This window comes from Micromys minutus (assembly GCF_963924665.1).
Source record: "Micromys minutus genome assembly, chromosome: X".
Lineage (NCBI taxonomy): Eukaryota > Metazoa > Chordata > Mammalia > Rodentia > Muridae > Micromys > Micromys minutus.
In genome coordinates, this window is record NC_137970.1 from 19,140,129 (window position 1) to 19,158,352 (window position 18,224).

Consider the following 18,224-nt stretch of genomic DNA (forward strand, 5'->3'; position numbering starts at 1 on the left):
ATGCTGTAAGAGATCAGAACCTACAATGAAAGGGATGACTGCATAGAAGTATTCTAAATTGGAATTTTTATACATTTCAGATCAGACTGCCTGTTGAAACTGTTCTAGAGAGATTTTCTGTTTGGGGGAAGAGTAACCTGATCCTAGCTACTCCCTTTCTACAAACAACATCGTTGGAATCGTCTTAGAGATAAAACTTAGTTATATTGAAGTTCTTACTAATAGTTCTTTCTGTCTTATTTCCTCTTCTGTAAGTATTTTTTTAGATGCAAAAGGGAGTGGGGGTCAGTCTTTGGCAGTGGCTTTCCTCAACACAACACAGATTTTAATCAGCATCTTTTGGCATAGATATGTGTCCCCACCCTTTTCTTGGAGAATTTATGGCCTCTTTGTCCTTGGAGACCTCAAGTAAGCCTATTGTGTGCTATTTCATTAGGCAAAGATACACAGCTGTCTGCTCTGTTACTGGTCAAAGTCTTGATTATCTTGTAGCCTTTTTTGAAGCTAAGGTGATTGGTGGATGAATGGATGGCACAGAATCATGGCTGATTCTTTCCAGTGTCTGTTCTGATTGAAGTCAAGTCTGTTTTTAAAAATAATAAATAAGTCCTAAACATAGGATATTAATTAAATAATTACCCTTACAATGGAGTAACACTCATTCACTAAATACATCTTCGTTAAGAATATACAATGGAGAACTGAGCCAGCACCATCAGGACTCAGGCCTGCCCGCAGAATGCTGAGCACCCAAAAGAGCGTAAGAAGTACTCTCTCACCTGAGCACACAAGTGAGCCCCCACTTCCTTCCCACTGACAGAGGCGGGTGACAACCATCAGGACTCACTGCTTGTCCACAGAGAGCTGAGCACCCAGGAGCAATCTCCCTCCTGAGCCCATGGGCCCACAGACCCACAGGAGAGACAAGTTCCAGTCAGAGACAAGATCACCTAGCATCACAGATAACAAGATGGCAAGAGGCAAGCACAAGAACCTAAGCAATGGAAAACAAGAAAACCTAGCAACATCAGAACCCAGTTCTCACACCACAGCAAGTAGTGGATTTCCATATACACAAGAAAAGCAATACTTGACTTGAAATCATACTTCATGATGATGATGGAGATCTTGGAGAAGCGCATGAATAACCTTAAAGAATTACATGAAGCGCCCTTTCCCCTGGCTGGCAGAGCAGAGGCCGCACAATGCCTGGAGTTACTGTAAAAGACGTTAATCAGCAGGAGTTCATCTGAGCTCTGGCAGCCTACCTCAAAAAGTCCAGGAAGCTGAAAGTCCCCAAATGGGTGGACACGGTCAAGCTGGCCAAGCATAAAGAGCTTGCCCCGTATGATGAGAACTGGTTCTACACACGAGTTGCTTCCACAGCCCAGCACAGCACCTGTGCCTCCACGGTAGTGCAGGGGTTGGTTCCATGACCAAGATCTACGGAGGACAGCAATGAAATGGCGTCAGGCCCAGCCACTTTAGCAGAGGCTCTAAGAGTGTGGCCCTTTGAGTCCTCCAAGCCCTGGAGGGACTGAAAATGGCGAAAAAGGACCAAGATGGGGGCCGAAAGCTAACACCTCAGGGACAGAGAGATCTGGACAGGATCGTTGGACAGGTGGCAGCTGTCAACAAGAAGCATTAGAACAAAGGATGTTGGGTTAATAAATTGCCTCATTCATTAAAAAAAAAAAGAATTACATGAGGCTTTTCCACCTAGACCAGTAGAGAATCTGGGGCACAGGCCTGGTGAGGTTTCGCTGTGAGTGCCCAGGGCACAGAGAGTGCTTCTTGGTGCTTGTGGAAAAGGATCCTTTCTGGCCCACAGTAAGGGCCAGGCCTCTGTCAGAGAGAATCGGGATCTGCCTGGAAAGGCTGTGCTTTCGGACCAGATGCCCAGGCTCATTTCCACCCGGACCAGCAGAGATCCAGGGCACAGGCCTGGTGAGGTTGCATCGTAAGTTCGCAGAGCACAGAGAATACTTGGTGGTGCTTGTTAAAAGGTTCCTTTCCTACCCACAGTAAGGGCCTGGCCTCTGTCAGAGGGAACCAGAATCTGCCCAGAAAGGCAGTGCTCGAAGATCAGCTCCACAAGCTCTTTTACACCTGGACCAGAGGTGAGCCTGGCGCATAGGCCCAAGGAGGGCACACTGGGAGTTCTCAGAGAGCAGAGAGTGCTGTGCTCTGTGGAAAAGGGTCCTTTATGGCCTAGAGAAAGGGCCAGGTCCCTGCCAGTAGGACTCAGGATATGTGGGCAGAAGGCTGAGCTCCCAGAACAGCCTCACAAGAGCTCCCTCCCACACCTGAACCCACAAAAACAGCTCAGTCACTGCCACCAGAACTCACTGCTTGCCCACAAAAAGTCGAACACTCAAAAGCAATTTTCTTCCTGAACCCATGGACCCTCAGATCCACAGCAGAGACAGGTGCCAGTCACTTACAACAAGACCACATATACTCAGATAACAATATGGCAAGAAGAAAGTGAGAGAACTTAAGCAATGAAAACCAAGCCAACCTGGCAACATCAGAACCCAGCTCTCCCACCACAGCAAGTGGTGAATTGCCAAACACTCCAGAAAAACAAGACTCAGACTTCAAATCATACTTCACGATGATGATGGAGATCTTGGAGAAGAGCATGAATAACTCCCTTAAACAAATACAGGAGAACACACATAAACAAATAGAAGCTCTTAAAGAGGAAACATAAAAATCACTCAAAGAACTACAGGAAAATAAAACAAACAGGTGAAGGAATTGAAAATGGAAATAGAAACAATAAAGAAAACACAAAAAGGGACAACCCTGGAGATAGAAAATCTAAAAAAGAAATCAGGAGTTACAGATGCAAGCATCAACAACAGACTACAAGAGATGAAAAAGAGGATATCAGGGGGAGAGTACAACATAGAAAACATAGACAAAACAGTCAGAGAAGTTGGAAAAACCAAAAAGTTCCTAACCCAAAATGTCCAGGAGAACCAGGACACAATGAGAAGACCAAACCTAAGGATAATAGGAATAGAAGAGGGTGAAGAATATCAACTAAAAGGCACAGTAAATATCTTCTACAAAATTGTAGAACAAAACTTCCCTACCCTTAAGAATGAGATGACCATGAGCATAAAAGAAGCCTTCAGAACTCCAAATAGAGTGGGCCAGAAAAGAAATTCTTCCCGATACATAATAGTCAAAATGCCAAGTGTTCAAAACAAAGAAAGAATACTAAAATAAGTAAGGGAAAAAGGACATGTAATATATAAAGGCAGACCAATCAGAATTATACCCGATTTCTCAACAGAGACTATGAGAGCTAGAAGATCCTGGACAGACATCATACAGACTCAAAGAGAGCACAAATGCTAGCCTGGGTTACTATATCCAGCAAAACTCTCAATTACTATAGATAGAGAAAAAAAGATATTCCAGGACAAAACTAAATTTACACCATATCCAAACAGAAATCCAGCTCTACAAAGAATAATAGTTGGAAAACCCAACGCAAAAAGGGAAACTACACTCTAGAAAAAGCAAGAAAATAAACAACTAAGCAAGAAAACCAAAAGAAGACACACAGACATAATTCTACCCCTAACAGCAAAAAGAGCAGGAAACAACAATCACTATTCCTTAATATCTGTTAATATAAATGGGCTCAATTCCCCAATAAAGAGACATAGACTATCAGTCTGGATACATAAACAGAACCCAGAATTTTGCTGCATACAAGAAACTCATCTCAGAGACAAAGACAGACACTATCTCAGAGTAAAGGGCTGGGGAAAAAAAACCTTTCAAGCAAACAACTCCAAGAAGCAAGCTGGAGTAGCCATTCTAATATTGAATAAAGTAAATTTTCAACCAAAAGTTATCAAAAAAAGATGATGAAGGATACTTTTTACTCATTAAGGAAAAATTTATCAGGATGAATTCTCAATCCTAAACATATATGCTCCAAATACAAGAGCACCCATGTTCATAAAAGAAACCCTACTAAAGCTCAAAACATACATTGCACCACACACAATAATAGTGGGAGACTTCAACACTACAGTCTCATCAATGGACAGATCATGGAAGCAGAAACTGAACAGAGTTGCAGTGAAACTAGCAGAAGTTATGAACCAATTGGAATTAATAGATATCTAAGGAATTAACAGCCATCTACAGAACATTTCACCCTAAAACAAAAGAATAAACCTTCTTCTCAGCACCTCATGGCACCTTTTCCAAAACTGACCATATAGTCAGACACAAAACAAGCCTCAATAGATATAAGACAGTTAAAATACTCCCATGGATCCTATTGGATCTGTAGATGTCTCGAAGCTGTTTACATTTTAATGTTAATTCCACTTCCACAAAAAGGGCTGCCTAGTCGGGAGACTGCAACTGACCCTTCCCATTTTTTTTTTTTTTTGACCCTTCCCATTTTAATTAGTAAAATAAAGGAAAGCTAGTGACTGGGGTGAGGCTAGGGGGTGGAGAGAAGGAAGGAAGGTCTAAGAGGTCAAAGGACAAGAGGTCAGAGGTTGGAGAGGTGGAGAAAGAGAGGATGGAGGTTAGAGGTCGTGGCAACATGGAGCTTCCCAAGGACCAGCTGGACCCAGGTGGGATTTATTGGTGTTAAAAAGCTATGAACATTAAGGATTTCACAGGTCTAATATCTCCTACAGAATAGCAGTTTGTATCATTGTCTATTTGAGGTAATCTTATTGTGTAGAGAGTTGAATATATAAACCTGTATGAAAAGCTATCAGGCTGTAGAGTTGTGTTTGTGTGGGATTTTGGGTTACAGAAATACCCAGGAACAGAGGCAGAGAACAGGCAGTAGAAAACCCGCCAGGGAGGGGAGTTGCGCAGACGAGTTGGGCTGTGTTGGCGGCTTGGACCAGGCTCCAGAGGTGTGTGGGGCTCTGAACTAAAACCGGGCATGAGGAGTGAAACCTCAGGGCCGGTAAAGAGATAAACCATTAAATATTTTTTAATATTTACTGCAACACAGATCATCATGGATTAAGGCTGGTCTTTAATAACAACAAAGACAACAAAAAGCCCACATACACATGGAAGCTGAACAATGCTCTACTCAACAATAGCATGGGCAAAGAAGAAAGAAATAAAGAAGTTAAGAATTTTCTAGAATTTAATAAAAATGAAAGCACAACATACCCAAACCTATGGGATGAAATGAAAGCAGTAGTAAGAGGGAAAACTCATAGCTCTGAGTGCCTCCAAGTGGATCAAAGATCTCCACATTAATCCAGGTACACTGAAACTGTTAGAAGAGAAAGTAGGGAAAACCTTAGAACACATAGACAAAGGGGACATTTTCCTGAACAGAACACCAATGGCTTAAGCTCCAAGATCAAGAATTGATAAATAGGACCTTATGAAATTGCAAAGTTTCTGAAGGCTAAGGATACTGTCAAGAAGAAAAAATGGCAGCCAACAGATTGGGAAAGAATCTTTATCAATCTTACATCTGATAGAGGGGTAATATCCAATATATACATAGAACTCAAGAAGTTAGACTCCAGAGAATCAAAAATCCTATTAAAATGGGTACTGAGCTAAACAAAGAATTCTCAACTGAATGGTGGAGAAGCACCTAAGGAAATGCTTAACATCCCTAGTCATCAGGAAACTGCAAATCAAGACAACCCTGAGATTCCACCTCACACAAGTCAGAATGGCAAAGATCAAAAGCTCAAATGACAGCAGATGCTGGCGAGGATGCGGAGAAAGAGGAACACTCCTCTACCTTTGGTGGGTTTGTAAGCTGGTACAACCACTCTGGAAATCAGTCTGGCAGTTCCTCAGAAATTTGAAGACTCAGCTATACTACTTCTGGGCATATACCCAAAAGACACTCTAACACCTAACAAGGACACATGCTCCACCGTGTTCATGGCAGCTTTATTTATAATAGCCAGAAGCTGGAAAGAACCCAGATGTCCTTCAACAGAGGAATGGTTACAGAAATGTGGTACATTTACACAATAGAGTACTACTCAGCTATTAGAAACAATGACTTTATGAAATTCCTAGGCAAATGGATGGAACTAGAAACCATCATCCTGTGTGAGGTAACCCAGTCACAAAGAAACACACATGGTATGTACTCACTGATACTAGCCCCCAAAAGCTCTGAATACTGAAGAAACTATTCACAGACCTTATGAAGGTCAAAAAGAAGGAAGGCCAGAATGTGGATGCCTCAATTCTTCTTAGAAGGGAGAACAAAACAGTCATGGGAGGAAATACAGGGTCAAATAGTGGAGCCGGGATTGAAGAAATTGTCATTCAGAGACTGTCTCATGTGGTGATCCATGCCATATGCAGCCAGGAAACCCAGGCACTATTGCTAAAGCTAAGAAGTACTTACTGGCAGGAAACAGATATGGATGCCTCCTCAGAAGCTCTTCCAGAGTCATACAGATACAGTTGAGTGTGCTTGCAGCTAACCATGGGATTGAACATGGGGACCCCAATAAAAGAGCTAGATAAAGGACTGTTGGAGCTGAAAGGGTCTGCAACCCCATGGGAAGAACAACATTATCAATTAACCAAACACTCCAGAACTCCCAGGGACTAATATACCAACCAATGAGCACACACGAGGCGACCCATGGCTTCAGTTGCATATATAGCAGAGGATAGCATTGTCTGGCATCAATAGTAGAAGAGGACTTTGGTCCGGTGAAGGTACATTTCCCAGTGTAGGGGAACACCAATGTGCTGAGGTGGAGAGGGTGATTGGGAGAGGGAGCACCTTCATGGAAGCAAGTGGGTGGTAAAGGGTATAACATTTGAAATGTAAATACAGAGAATATCCAATAAAATAATTTGTTAAAATTCAAACCTTTCGAAGCATTCAGACTTGCAAATCAATGCCCCCCACCCCCATCCTTTTACTCTTCAATCTCATTCTTTATCTCAGACGAATAGCAGTTAATAGGGCCATCTCCCACCAGGTCATTTTTATTTTTATACATTTACGAATGTAGATCATCTACAGTTTAGAGTCCTCTAATCACAGTACCACCTCACCTAATACAAAGGAGAAATGTCATGCTCCTTTGTCGATTTTTACTGTGGTTCTCATCTTTTTTTTTTTTTTTTTTTTTCTGGCCTTCCACAATGTTTTCCATCTTACCCTTTTATACTCTGTGTTCCTTAATTTTTAAAATGCATATCAAGGTTTATCCCTTCAGGGATTTTCAATGTAGAGGAGTCGAGTTCCTTAATGCTCCTACTATACTCTAAGGTGGCCTTTACTGGGCCAAGAGTAGCTCCAGCAAGGTCTCCAGTAGGTGAGAATACACTACCAAGGAAGCTGGAGCGCCCTCTCAAGGGACAGAGGCGGGGCTAATCGCGTGGTAGGAGGAGCCTTAAATCCAGTGTGAGCTGAGCTGTGGGGGGGGGCGTTTTAAGCCGGGGGCGAGGGAGGGGGTTGGGGGGGGGACAAGATTGCTTCTGGTCTCAGACCCTGCACACTGTTGCAGGCCTCGAAGAGCCATTGCGTCTGAGGTGAGCATAGTATCCCCCCGCCCGGTTTCCAGGACGTGGGGGGGACAGGCTGTTTTAGGCTCCTCGAGGTAGGGGGTAGTTCCCACGGGATCTGCCTCAGAGGCTCAGAGGGAGCGGCTTTAGGAGAGCCTTTAGGAAAGGCTGCTGAAGAGGCCGAGCGGCAGCAGCAACCTTCCTCGAACCCCTCCTCTTCTCCCCTCCCCCAGTCCTCAGCGGCCTCCAGCAGAGAGCTAGCTGCATCTTTGGGGACAGCAAGACAGCAGGGAAGCAGCGAACTGCGTACGAGAGAGCGGCCAACAGTGGGGATGCGAGGTACCGGCATTAGCCCTGGCCAAGTGGCCCTAGAGAGGGAGTAAAGGCCCAGCCTTCAGTTTTTCTCTTAAGGGTTGGAAGAAGGCGGCCTCAAGAGGAAAAGGAAGGTGAGGGGCGAGCAGGCAAGCTTCATGGTCATTATAAGACGCGCGCGCGCGCGTGTGCATGTGTCCTTGTGTGTGTGTGTGTGTTCTGATATGTATGATGCTGCTATACACACATTCATTTGTTTCATTGTATTATATATTTAAAACTATATTTTATATATATCTTAGTATATCACAGAATTCAAATTTGTCCCATTTTCATATCCCTGCATTGTATGCTTGGACTACAGTTTATTTAACCGTTTCTTGATTGTTGTACATAGCTTGTTTTCTTTGGGGGAGAGGGGGCTATTGCAAGTAATGCAGTGATGAATGGGCTTGTGTATGTTTGGTGCACATGTACGAAGGTATTCCTGTAGGAGAAATTCTTCAAGAAGTAATTGCTGAATCAAAAAGTGTATGCATTTAAAATTTTGATAGATTTATTTAAATTCCCTTCCCCAAAGGCCATAATAATTTACACTATCCAATGTAGTACAATATTGCCTATTTTTCCTTAAGCTATGCCAACATGAATTGTTACTAATCTTTATATCTTTTCAATTATAGAGTAAATATCACATGCCGTTGCTTCCATTTGCATTTTGCTGCTTATTACTATATTTGAGCATATTTTTAGTTTTCTAATTACAAAAGTGAATAGTCAAATATGAAGTCTTGTATATAAGCAATGAACATTTTGAAAATTTAATACTAAAATCCTCACTTTAAATCTCAAAAATAAAAATATCAGGAAGCAAACTATAAAACTTTCAGGAATACAATAGAAGAACGTTTGCATAAATGGATAAGGAATATCATGGTTCTGAATAGGAAGGCTCAATTTTGTAATGATATTCATTTTTCTATATTGATTCATGCAATTGATGCAATTCCAATAAATATACCAAGTTTTTGGAACTTGACGATTCTAAAGTTTATGATGGGGGATGGCTTAGAATAACCGAGAAAATGTTTTCAAAGATGGGGTGCTTGTACTATTAAACTGTACCCTGAAGGAAGCATGTTTAAATTAGAATAGACAGAACAATGCATTAGAATGGAAAAGCCCACAAACGGGCCAGACTGGATCCCAAGATCCAGAAACATTGTTGGTTAGACATGCAAAAACTGCCATATTAAAATCTTCAAGTACCTTTCTCCCCACCCCAAGCTCGAATTTGCTTTTGAGGGCAGACGCCTTTGTTTGGAGAGAACCACTTTATTGGGTCTTTTTGGTTATGATAAGGTAAAGAAAGTTTCGATAGTTAAAACTGGTGACTTTGGAGGTAGAACTAATGATATGAGCTTTTAATGAGAAGATGGATCCAGGTTAGTCTGCAGTGCGGCGAAGGAAGAAGTATGGATATTAGGTCTTTACATTTTCCCCCATGTTTTGAGCAAAAAATTGTTGTGTCATTGTTTTCATTTGCATTTGTGTGTTTATTGTGATACTGAACATCTTTTATGTGTTAGTTAAGAATAGCACGCTATTACTCGAGGCAGGTAACAATGGGACCCCATTTTTTCGCTTTCAGAATGGAGTTTAGCTAATTGATACAGCTCTGCTGGAAGCGTGAGAATAAACAGGTTGACTTTTTAAATTTTCCTCAAGCACTAGGCAGGCTCCAGACATCTAAATCGGGGGCGGAGGTAGTTTTCAAGACATGGCCGAGATTTGGCGCTGAGCTGTGTCATCGCGAGGTTTGGTAGCAAGCTCCGCAGTGGGTCGGAAACCTCGTGGTAAGCGAGATCCCTAAAGGACGAGAGCTTCCTCCCTTTCCCCGAAAAACTCCCAGTCATTTTCACGAAGCTCCGCCTTTCTCCTTTTTAGGAGCGTGCACCTGGTCTCGCGAGATCTCATGTTTCCTAAAGGCGAGGCGCGGGCGGTATCCTGCAGTGAATTACGAAGGTCTCGCCGAGGCTGAACGTAATATCGCGATAGTTCCTACAGCGCATGCGGGAGCCGGCGGCGGCATACTGGCTCCGCCCCGTAGTGCTCCGTGAGGTTGTGCGTCATTTGCTTTTCGCTTCGCGTGGGGTGAGAGCGGAGCTGTAGCATTTCGGCTTTGGTGGAAGGAGAGGTCTGGGACGGGCTGGGCTCAGTTTTTCCTGGTCCGGTTGGAGGTTCTCCTAGGATCACGCGAAGGCGGCAGAGGTTGGCTACTGAGTGCAGGAGCTGCGGAGGCGCGAGCAGCGTCTTCTGGTGCTGCCGTTCTTAGCCGGTGAGTTCTCGCGGGAGCAGGGTTACGTCCTCATGGGATTCGCCGGCGGTGGCGGAGATACCTTGGGGGTGGGGGGGGCAGTGACTAGGGTCGGTCCGCCTGTTAAGATGGCGGCGGAGGCTGATCCCTGTCTTGCTAGTACATGGTACCAAGGGGTTAGCTATCCGCGTTTGTGACGCTTCTTAGGTACCAGACGTTAAGGAGATGACGAATGGCGAAACGTCGTGGTGCCGGTAAATCCTTCCTGAGATGAAGACCATCCTGTTTCTTACCGGTTAAAGCGACACCATTTCCCTGGCCTCAGCCGCGTGTGGGCCTGCCTTTGCCCCACCAATCGCTCTACGCCTCCGTTTTCGTCGTCGCAGTGGGCGGGTTGGGAAGTGCAGTAGGGAGTCGATAGTTATATTGGGTAGTGGGCAGGGGATTAGATTAAAAGGTGGGAGTGGGGGTCGCACCGAAGACTGGTCTGATAATTTTTGCGCGCTTGCTTCTCAGCCCTTGCAACGACCCATATGAAACCCCTAGTTTTTCTTGAGCCGAGGTGGGCTCTGCTTCCCCAGCTCCCGCAGCTTTTGAGCTAAGGTTTGAGAGGTCAATCTTTAGAGTCATTAGAGTACCTTCCCTTTCCCAAATTCTATTTCCCTGTTAAATCTCTCAGCTACGAGGATATCGGGATACATTATTAAGGGGAGAAGTTTAAAAAAAAAAAAAAACCCTGTCACTCCTCCTCTCTAGTCCTAATTTAGAGCCTAGCCTGAATCATCTACCCTGTCCCATCTCCTTCCATGGTGCTTTTGGCGCAGATGTTAAAAGAGCTTATCTTGTTCCCTGCCTTTACTCCATCTTTGTTGATGGAGCCGTAGTAACCTTCCATTTTCCTAGGTCCTCTTGCTTGTTGATCCCTGACGCGGGGACAGCGTACAGATTTCTTCAACTTTGAATGATTTGAGACCATTCTTGAGCAGAACAATAAACGGGTCAGTGGTTGGATAATTCAGTCTTAGGGGTCTCCTTCGTGTCCCCACTAGATGAAACTTTCTGTCTTGACAACCCCCTTTCATGCTACCAACTCTGGGATCCGCCCCCTTTCCCGCCTATGTTTCTGTAGTCTATTGGTCTGTGTATATCTTTTTGTTGTTTTGTTACTGCTAACCACCATTTAAGTGCTTCTCACTTTTTAATCCTTATACTTCTTTCTTAACTGCTCTTCCTCCCACCCCCAGGAGCTGAATCTCCTAGCACGTTGTTGACCCCCAGTACATTTTCCTTCCTGCTAGTGTTTTACCCCTTAAACGGGCACTCTCCTTTTAAATTTAAATTTACTTCCTTTCTCCTCTAGTCACTTATAGACAATTGATTCTATATCACGTGTTTCCTTTGTAGATAACATAATTTGAATTGTTTTTATTTAGCACTAGTGTTGCATAGATTGAGAAGATGCCAACATTCCCAATTCATGGGAAGCAGCCTGGTGTAGAAAATAGTGTTTGCTTTCAGTTCACATTGAACTCATGACCTTGGGCAAATTACTTTTCATATTCTGTTTGTTTTATATAGCGAGGATAGTAATGCTTACCTTAAAGGGTTGCTTCTAGATTTAGAAAACTTGTAAATCTGCCTCACAGAAAGTTTGGGTATCTTTTTTATGTGAGAATATATTGGTAGATGCTTTTGTGTCTTATTCTACCTTTAAAGCCTGGTAAGGTTTTTTTAAATTGTTATTTCTTCAGCTATAAATTTTTATGTTGAGGAATAATACCTATCTTTTCCTGTCTGCTTTGAATTTTTTTCCTCATAAACCACTTTGTATGGTCAGTTGCTCATGTTTGAATATGTTCTCACTATTTGAAGATTCTATTAGTGTAAGACTTTTGAGTGCAAAATCATTGTCTTGGAATGACCACCAGCTATGTTTCTGTCATGAACCACACCCAGGTGTTCTACCTTTTGGAAGGGAGTGCCTCAGCCCTTGCCTACTCATTTTTGCCACTCCTTCAAAGACAGTTTGTCCTGTCCTTCACCTCACAAAAGTTGTGGAATTTTTTGCAGTGTTAAAGAGAACTTAGGTTTTAAGTATTTATATTTCTTTCTCTTTACCTCTAATTATCATTTTTAGACAAACTTAAACTTTGTGTGAAATTCTTTGAGTCAGTATGGAGGCACATTTGGCAATTGTTTTTATTTAAGTAGGATGGATAATACTTATGTGCAAGACATTAGGGAGGTTGATCTAATAACTAAATACCAGCATTTCCCACTCAAAGGCAACCACAGCTGGCTCTTTGATAACTACCTCCTGTTGTGCTTTTGCCATTTTATATCTTCTTAACATTTAATTTTGGAAGTAGTTTTCTTTACTGTTAATGTTTTTTATTAGACCTATACTAGAGTAGTTATTTTCTTCTCTTTTTAAAAATTTATTTATTATATATAAGCACACTGTAGCTGTCTTCAGACACCAGAAGAGGGCATCAGACCTCATTACAGATGGTTGTGAGCTGCCATGTGGATGCTGGGATTTGAACTCAGGACCTCTGGAAGAGCATTCAGTGCTCTTAACCCCTGAGCCATCTCTACAGCCCATGGTTCTTTTCCTAATTATGTTGGTTGGGTGATGGGGTTAAAGTAGTAATATAGTTGCAAGAAGTATACTATCATTGAAATTGTAGTGGGTAACATCTGATAACTATATGTGGATTTCAGTTTTGAGCTTCAGGGTTTGAGTTGAAAGTGCTCTAGGAAAATGAATTTCCTTTAATTGAAAGGTCACTTTGCTTTGAGATTCTTGTCTTGATTCCTTTTACAATGGGTTAAGCAATAATCACTAACTCTTGTCCTTCAGCATTATACTAAGTCTGGGAATGATGATCAAGGCATGACCTAAAAGGTTTAATTTATTCTAGGTAGATCTCTGAGAAGAGAGGAAGGAGTGGCAGTACCCAATAAAAACTTTGTCTAAAATTCAGTGACAAAGTTCAACCTGAATTTCCAGGATGTTTATCGTTTGTCTCCCAGTATGGCCAAAAAGCACTTATGAAGGTGAAAAATAATTTTAATGTATACAGCTTTTTCTTTTCACAAAAAACATGTGTTTTCTTTAGTGTCAGTTAGTTAAACATGCTATCATTTGTTTGACTTGAAAACAGTCTTCAGGGGTATTGTCTATACAGTTCTTTTTCAGAGTTCTTTAGTTACTGCTCAAAGCAGGTTTTTTAAAAAAAATGTAAGTTGGTATTTAAGGGCTAGTGCTTCAAAAATAACTAATTATGTCTATTGATATAATGGTTAACTACCCAATTTTAATAACTAATATATTGTCCCCAAATCTTTTATTTTGTAGGTCCTCCAGTAGCCTGAACTGAGTATCTTTATTAGTGCTTCAGAGGAACAAACCAGTAGACCAGAACTTGGTCAGGAAGTTTCAGGAAGCTGTTGGAGCAGTGTTGGGATTTCCCACCAGGATGACTATGATTGGCTGTGATTTTAGGTTAGTTTTTTTAGATCTTTTTGTGGTTGATATTTGTAACTTACATCTTGAAATGGAGATGGGGCTGGAATTTCCTTTTTTTTTTTTTTTTTTTTTTTTTTGCTTGTGCTACTTTGGTTCCATTATATGGGTCAAGTTTTATTTATTTATTTATTTTTAATATTTTAGTGAATGGAGCTCATTAGTAAATTAAAGGGAATTGTTTAAATGCATACAGTCAGTACATGATTTTTAAATTAAGTCACAAAATTTGAAATATACTAGACTGAGTAGTATGTTGTCCAGCGCTTCCCCACACCTCCAACCTCCCTCCGCCCCCTCCACCCTCCCTGGTACTTTTAACATTTATCAACTTTAGCCTTCCTAGTTCTACTCTATGGCATCCCCCTTCCCATAGAATTATTTTGAAATAAATGTCTCTTGACATTTACCTATGCAAATATAGTATAGATAGCTGAGAGAGTTCTTGACAGTATAACCCAAAAATCATTTTCAGTTGAAGAAATTGAAATTTTAAAAGTAGAAAATAGGCTCATTTAAAAATTTCCCTGATACCTTTATTTGTAGTTTGACTCATGATTCAGAGAAAACTCCACTTATGAAATAGTTTATGTAGACTTTAAATCTGTATTTATATTTTTCCTCCAGTTTATTTGTTAAATTCTTTTTGCATTTCCCCACACTTCAAAATTACAGTTTGAGGTGATGTCTAACCCATTCTTGTTAATGACCCTAGATAACCTCTTATAATAAAACAATAATGGTAGTAATCTCTTATGTTCTAGTTGGAGTTGATACTGCTGGTTTAGTCATATACTAAAATGGCTGGTCATGGGTTCTTTTTTCTGTGGCCGTCTGATTTGATGATTTTAGTTTCATGTCCTAGTTCTGTTTAATGTTTTCCACATGAAATATAGGCCTTCTGGAAGAAAAAGGTTTTTTTTTTTAATGTGGATTTGTAATGTTCTTAGGTAGTTTGGTTGTTTTTAATGCTCTGTTATCCTAGATTCTCTGATCCAGAGCTTAGCTATTAAGAACTGTTAAATTGTTTTGCTTGTGCAGTGTTAGCCATTCTGGGTCTGTACTATGATCAAACACCAGAAAATGAGAGTTGAATACATAGCCTTCAGCCAGCCAGCCTTTAGCTCATACACAAATATGGACAGAGCAAGGGTTTTTTTACATTTTGTAACTGTCTTTAAAATAGTAAAAACTGCAAGTTAAGGGAACAAAATGTAGAATAGTCATAAATGAAAATTTTTGATTTATTTAGATAAATTTAGTCAGGTGTTTCAGCTCTCTTCATTATTGGAGGAATAAGTCCTTATTTGAAAACTGATTAAGAATTAAAAGATTTTGGCGGGGGGGGGGGGGGAGATTCCAGCAAGTTCATGCTTTCAACAGAAAAAAAAAATACTTGAGCATGTTAGATATAGGGATTAAATATTAACACTTCCGTTTCTGTAGTTTAAATAAAACCACTTAGACTCAAACTATTTTATGAAACTAGGATGACTGGTACAGAATTGTGCACAGTAGACATTCCAATATTTGTATCACCCCCTTCTTAACACTGAAAGTTCACAATGGAAACAGTGTTGGCTTTTTAATTCTCCTTTTGTTGTGCATTTTTAACCACCAGTTCAAAGTATCATTGAAATGCCAAACTCGGTTGCTTTGAAAATATTTGCCCTTCACATTCCACATTGTCTCTCATGGAATAAGATTTAAGTTTTTAAGTCTGGGTAGCTGTGACCATTTTAGACTGCTTTGCAGTGATCACATAGGCAGACCTAAGGCAGTCAAATCATAAGTGCTGGTTAGGACTTTCTTGTATTGTTTTTTTGACCTCTTTCTTCAATGACTGGTTACCAAATGTTTATATATGTTAATGTCAGGGATAATTCAGCTCTTAAGATTCTCTGGAAGCTTCTTAGTTGATGTGTCATAGAGGTTGAGTTGGTAAAACTTGATGTACTTGTTTACCATCTTGGTTTTCTGGTTATAAAAATGCTTTTAATGAAGGAGTGGTGCTCTGAGTAAAACAAGTTTGAGGTGTTAATAGTTTTCAACTTTGAGTTTCTTAAAAAGTAGTCCAACAGTTGTCTTTTAAAAATCATAATGGTGACATCGAACTGTTGGAATTTGTTTTGCTTTTATAAAGTACTATAAAATGCAAGTTATTATAAATTTGATGCAGCTGATTGAAATATATATACACATAGATATGTGTGTGCATGTATATATATGTGTGTGTATATATATATGTATGTGTATATATGTATGTATGTATATAATATATATATAATTTTTACCTTAGAGACTTTGTTATATATCTTAGGTGTTGAAAGAAGCAGTTTTACCTTTTTAATAGTGGTAAATGGACTACAGAGATGGCTCAGTGGTTAAGAGCACTGACTGCTCTTCCAGAGGTCCTGAATTCAAATCCCAGCAAACACATGGTGGCTCACAACCATCTGTAATGGGATCTAAGCCCTCTTTGATGTCTGAAGACAGCAATAGTGTACTCACATACATGGAATAAATAAATAAAATCTTAAAAAATAATGGCAAATAAAAGGAACTAAAAGTAAGAAATAGAGGGAGGGTTTTTTTATTTTCATGATTTAAAGTTAAAAAGATTTAGGGGCTAGAGAGATAGCTTACCAGTTAAGAGTACTTGTTGATTTTTTGGAAGACACAGGTTTGGTTTCCAGCACACACGGCAGCATACAGCCATATGAAGTTGTAGCTCCAGGGAATCTAATTTTCTGACCTCTTAGTGCACCAGGCACAAATAGTATACATACACATGCATGAAGTCAAATACTCATGTAAATAAGATAAATAATTAAAAAATTACAAGGTTGTTAAGGGCAGATGGACTACTATAAATCACCTTTAGCACAACTCAGCTTTTAAGTCCTTATAATTAGATACGTTGTATTTGATAGGTACTTACATTTTGGAACAGTTTTTAGAGATAGTTTTTATAGTTGTTATTTACTAAATTTATTTATTTGCCTTTCTATTTTTTATTGAGGCATACAATAACTAGTCTTTGCTAGTGTTTTTCCATATATTTCCCTTTCCTTCACACCAAGCTGGTTTTGTTCACACCAAGCTGGTTTTGTATGTTTTAGCTATGGGTAGCTCAAACTACAGGTATGTGCCACTGCTGGATGCTCTTTTCACTGTTACAGTATTCTGGAAATTGAGTTCTTACTGGTGGAAAGCCTTCTCTACAATGATTAAAAGTTTTTCTTCAGTTCAAGTTCTGATTCAGTTTTTTATCATCTTGTACAAATTAACTTTTATGATATAGTGAAGTTGTTCCTTTATAAGGTATAATTGTTACCTATCATCACATACGATTTTGGATAAGTTGAACTGAGTTAATACATGAGTCATAAACAGTGACTCTAAAACTTTAGGGAACATCAGATTATCTAGAAGGTTTATTAAAACAGATTCTCTATCCCCAAGTTTTGATTCCATAATTTTGAGGGGGAACAGATTTTCCATTTTTGTAGATTTCCAGGTGATAGTGGTGCTATCATATAATTTAGTTGGTGCAGAATTTTATCTATTACTGTTTCTAGACTGATTTCTGAGAGTGAAACACTTTACTCTTTAGTCTTATTATCACTTTGAGTTAAGTACATTCTTTGAGAATTTCACATGTGTATACAGTGCATTTTGGTCATTAACCACCACAGTTCCTGCACCAGATTCATGTTTCCACTCTTTAAAAAGCATAATTATTGTTGTTCTTAAGCGCATAGTGTGGAGCACATGTACCTTTCCAAATCCACTTTCCCAAAGAAATGACTCTCCCTCCACAATAACGATCCTTCCTCAATAGCAATTGGCTACCAGTAGCTCCTTAGCTAGGGTGTAGACCTTGGGGGTGCCCATGCTAGAATATTGATTAGCTTGATCCTGTACAGACAGGTAATCACAGCTACTGTGAGTTTATGAATGCAATGGGCATGCCATATCCAGAAGATACTATTTTATGGCATTCCTCCCTGTCCTCTGGCTTAATGTTCTTTTTGCCTTTGCTTCCCAAATATTTCCTGAGCCTTGCGGGTAGGATTGTGTAGGTATGAGTTCAACCTCTAGCCAACCACCCACCAGAGGTAGTTAAAGAGGAAAGTTATTATGACACAGGGCAAGTAGACCTGTTTAGAAATAGTTCTTTGGGGGCAAGTCCAATCTCTGTTGTCAAGATAGCAGAATTTCAGTCCAGTAGCAAGCTGCAGTTGAGTCCACTTGGTAGTCACCATACACGAACCAGCAAGGGCAGTTCAATCCAGAAGAAAGCACAAAGCTGTACATCGGGAAGGTTACTGCAGAAACAACAAGAAGCCGCAGGAACCTCTTTGTCAGCAATGCAATGTATGGCAAAGAGGAGTGCAGCAATGCAATGTATGGCCGAGCAAAGCAAGCCAGTGCTTGAGCTCCCACTGTATGGGCTCCTATTTATATTCCTTCTGAACATCATGTGTCCTTTCACCTGTGTCTGCTTCAGGAAAACATTCTTTCATGTGTCTCCTTTAGCAAAACATCCTT

General features: G+C 40.5%; 1 protein-coding gene and 1 pseudogene across 13 annotated transcripts in view; both read left to right on the plus strand.

Moving 5' to 3' along the window:
* Nucleotides 1-1,205: 1,205 nt before the first annotated feature.
* On the plus strand, nucleotides 1,206-1,648 carry LOC308414504 (small ribosomal subunit protein eS19-like; annotated as a pseudogene). The gene has a single exon. The product of its transcript is annotated as a small ribosomal subunit protein eS19-like (transcript).
* Nucleotides 1,649-7,485: 5,837 nt separating this feature from the next.
* HUWE1 (HECT, UBA and WWE domain containing E3 ubiquitin protein ligase 1) overlaps nucleotides 7,486-18,224 on the plus strand; it is a 127,375-nt gene continuing 116,636 nt past the window's right edge. For 7 of the 12 annotated variants that reach the window (XM_080910429.1, XM_080910436.1, XM_080910439.1 and 4 more), the window contains exons 1-8: nucleotides 7,486-7,539; nucleotides 7,746-7,851; nucleotides 9,553-9,680; nucleotides 9,772-10,162; nucleotides 10,349-10,395; nucleotides 11,045-11,139; nucleotides 13,070-13,201; nucleotides 13,503-13,649. The gene's annotated coding sequence lies outside the window, so the exon portion shown is untranslated. The remainder of the gene's footprint in view (nucleotides 7,540-7,745; nucleotides 7,852-9,552; nucleotides 9,681-9,771; nucleotides 10,163-10,348; nucleotides 10,396-11,044; nucleotides 11,140-13,069; nucleotides 13,202-13,502; nucleotides 13,650-18,224) is intronic. The other 5 variants (XM_080910431.1, XM_080910432.1, XM_080910433.1 and 2 more) reach the window with 4 other exon arrangements.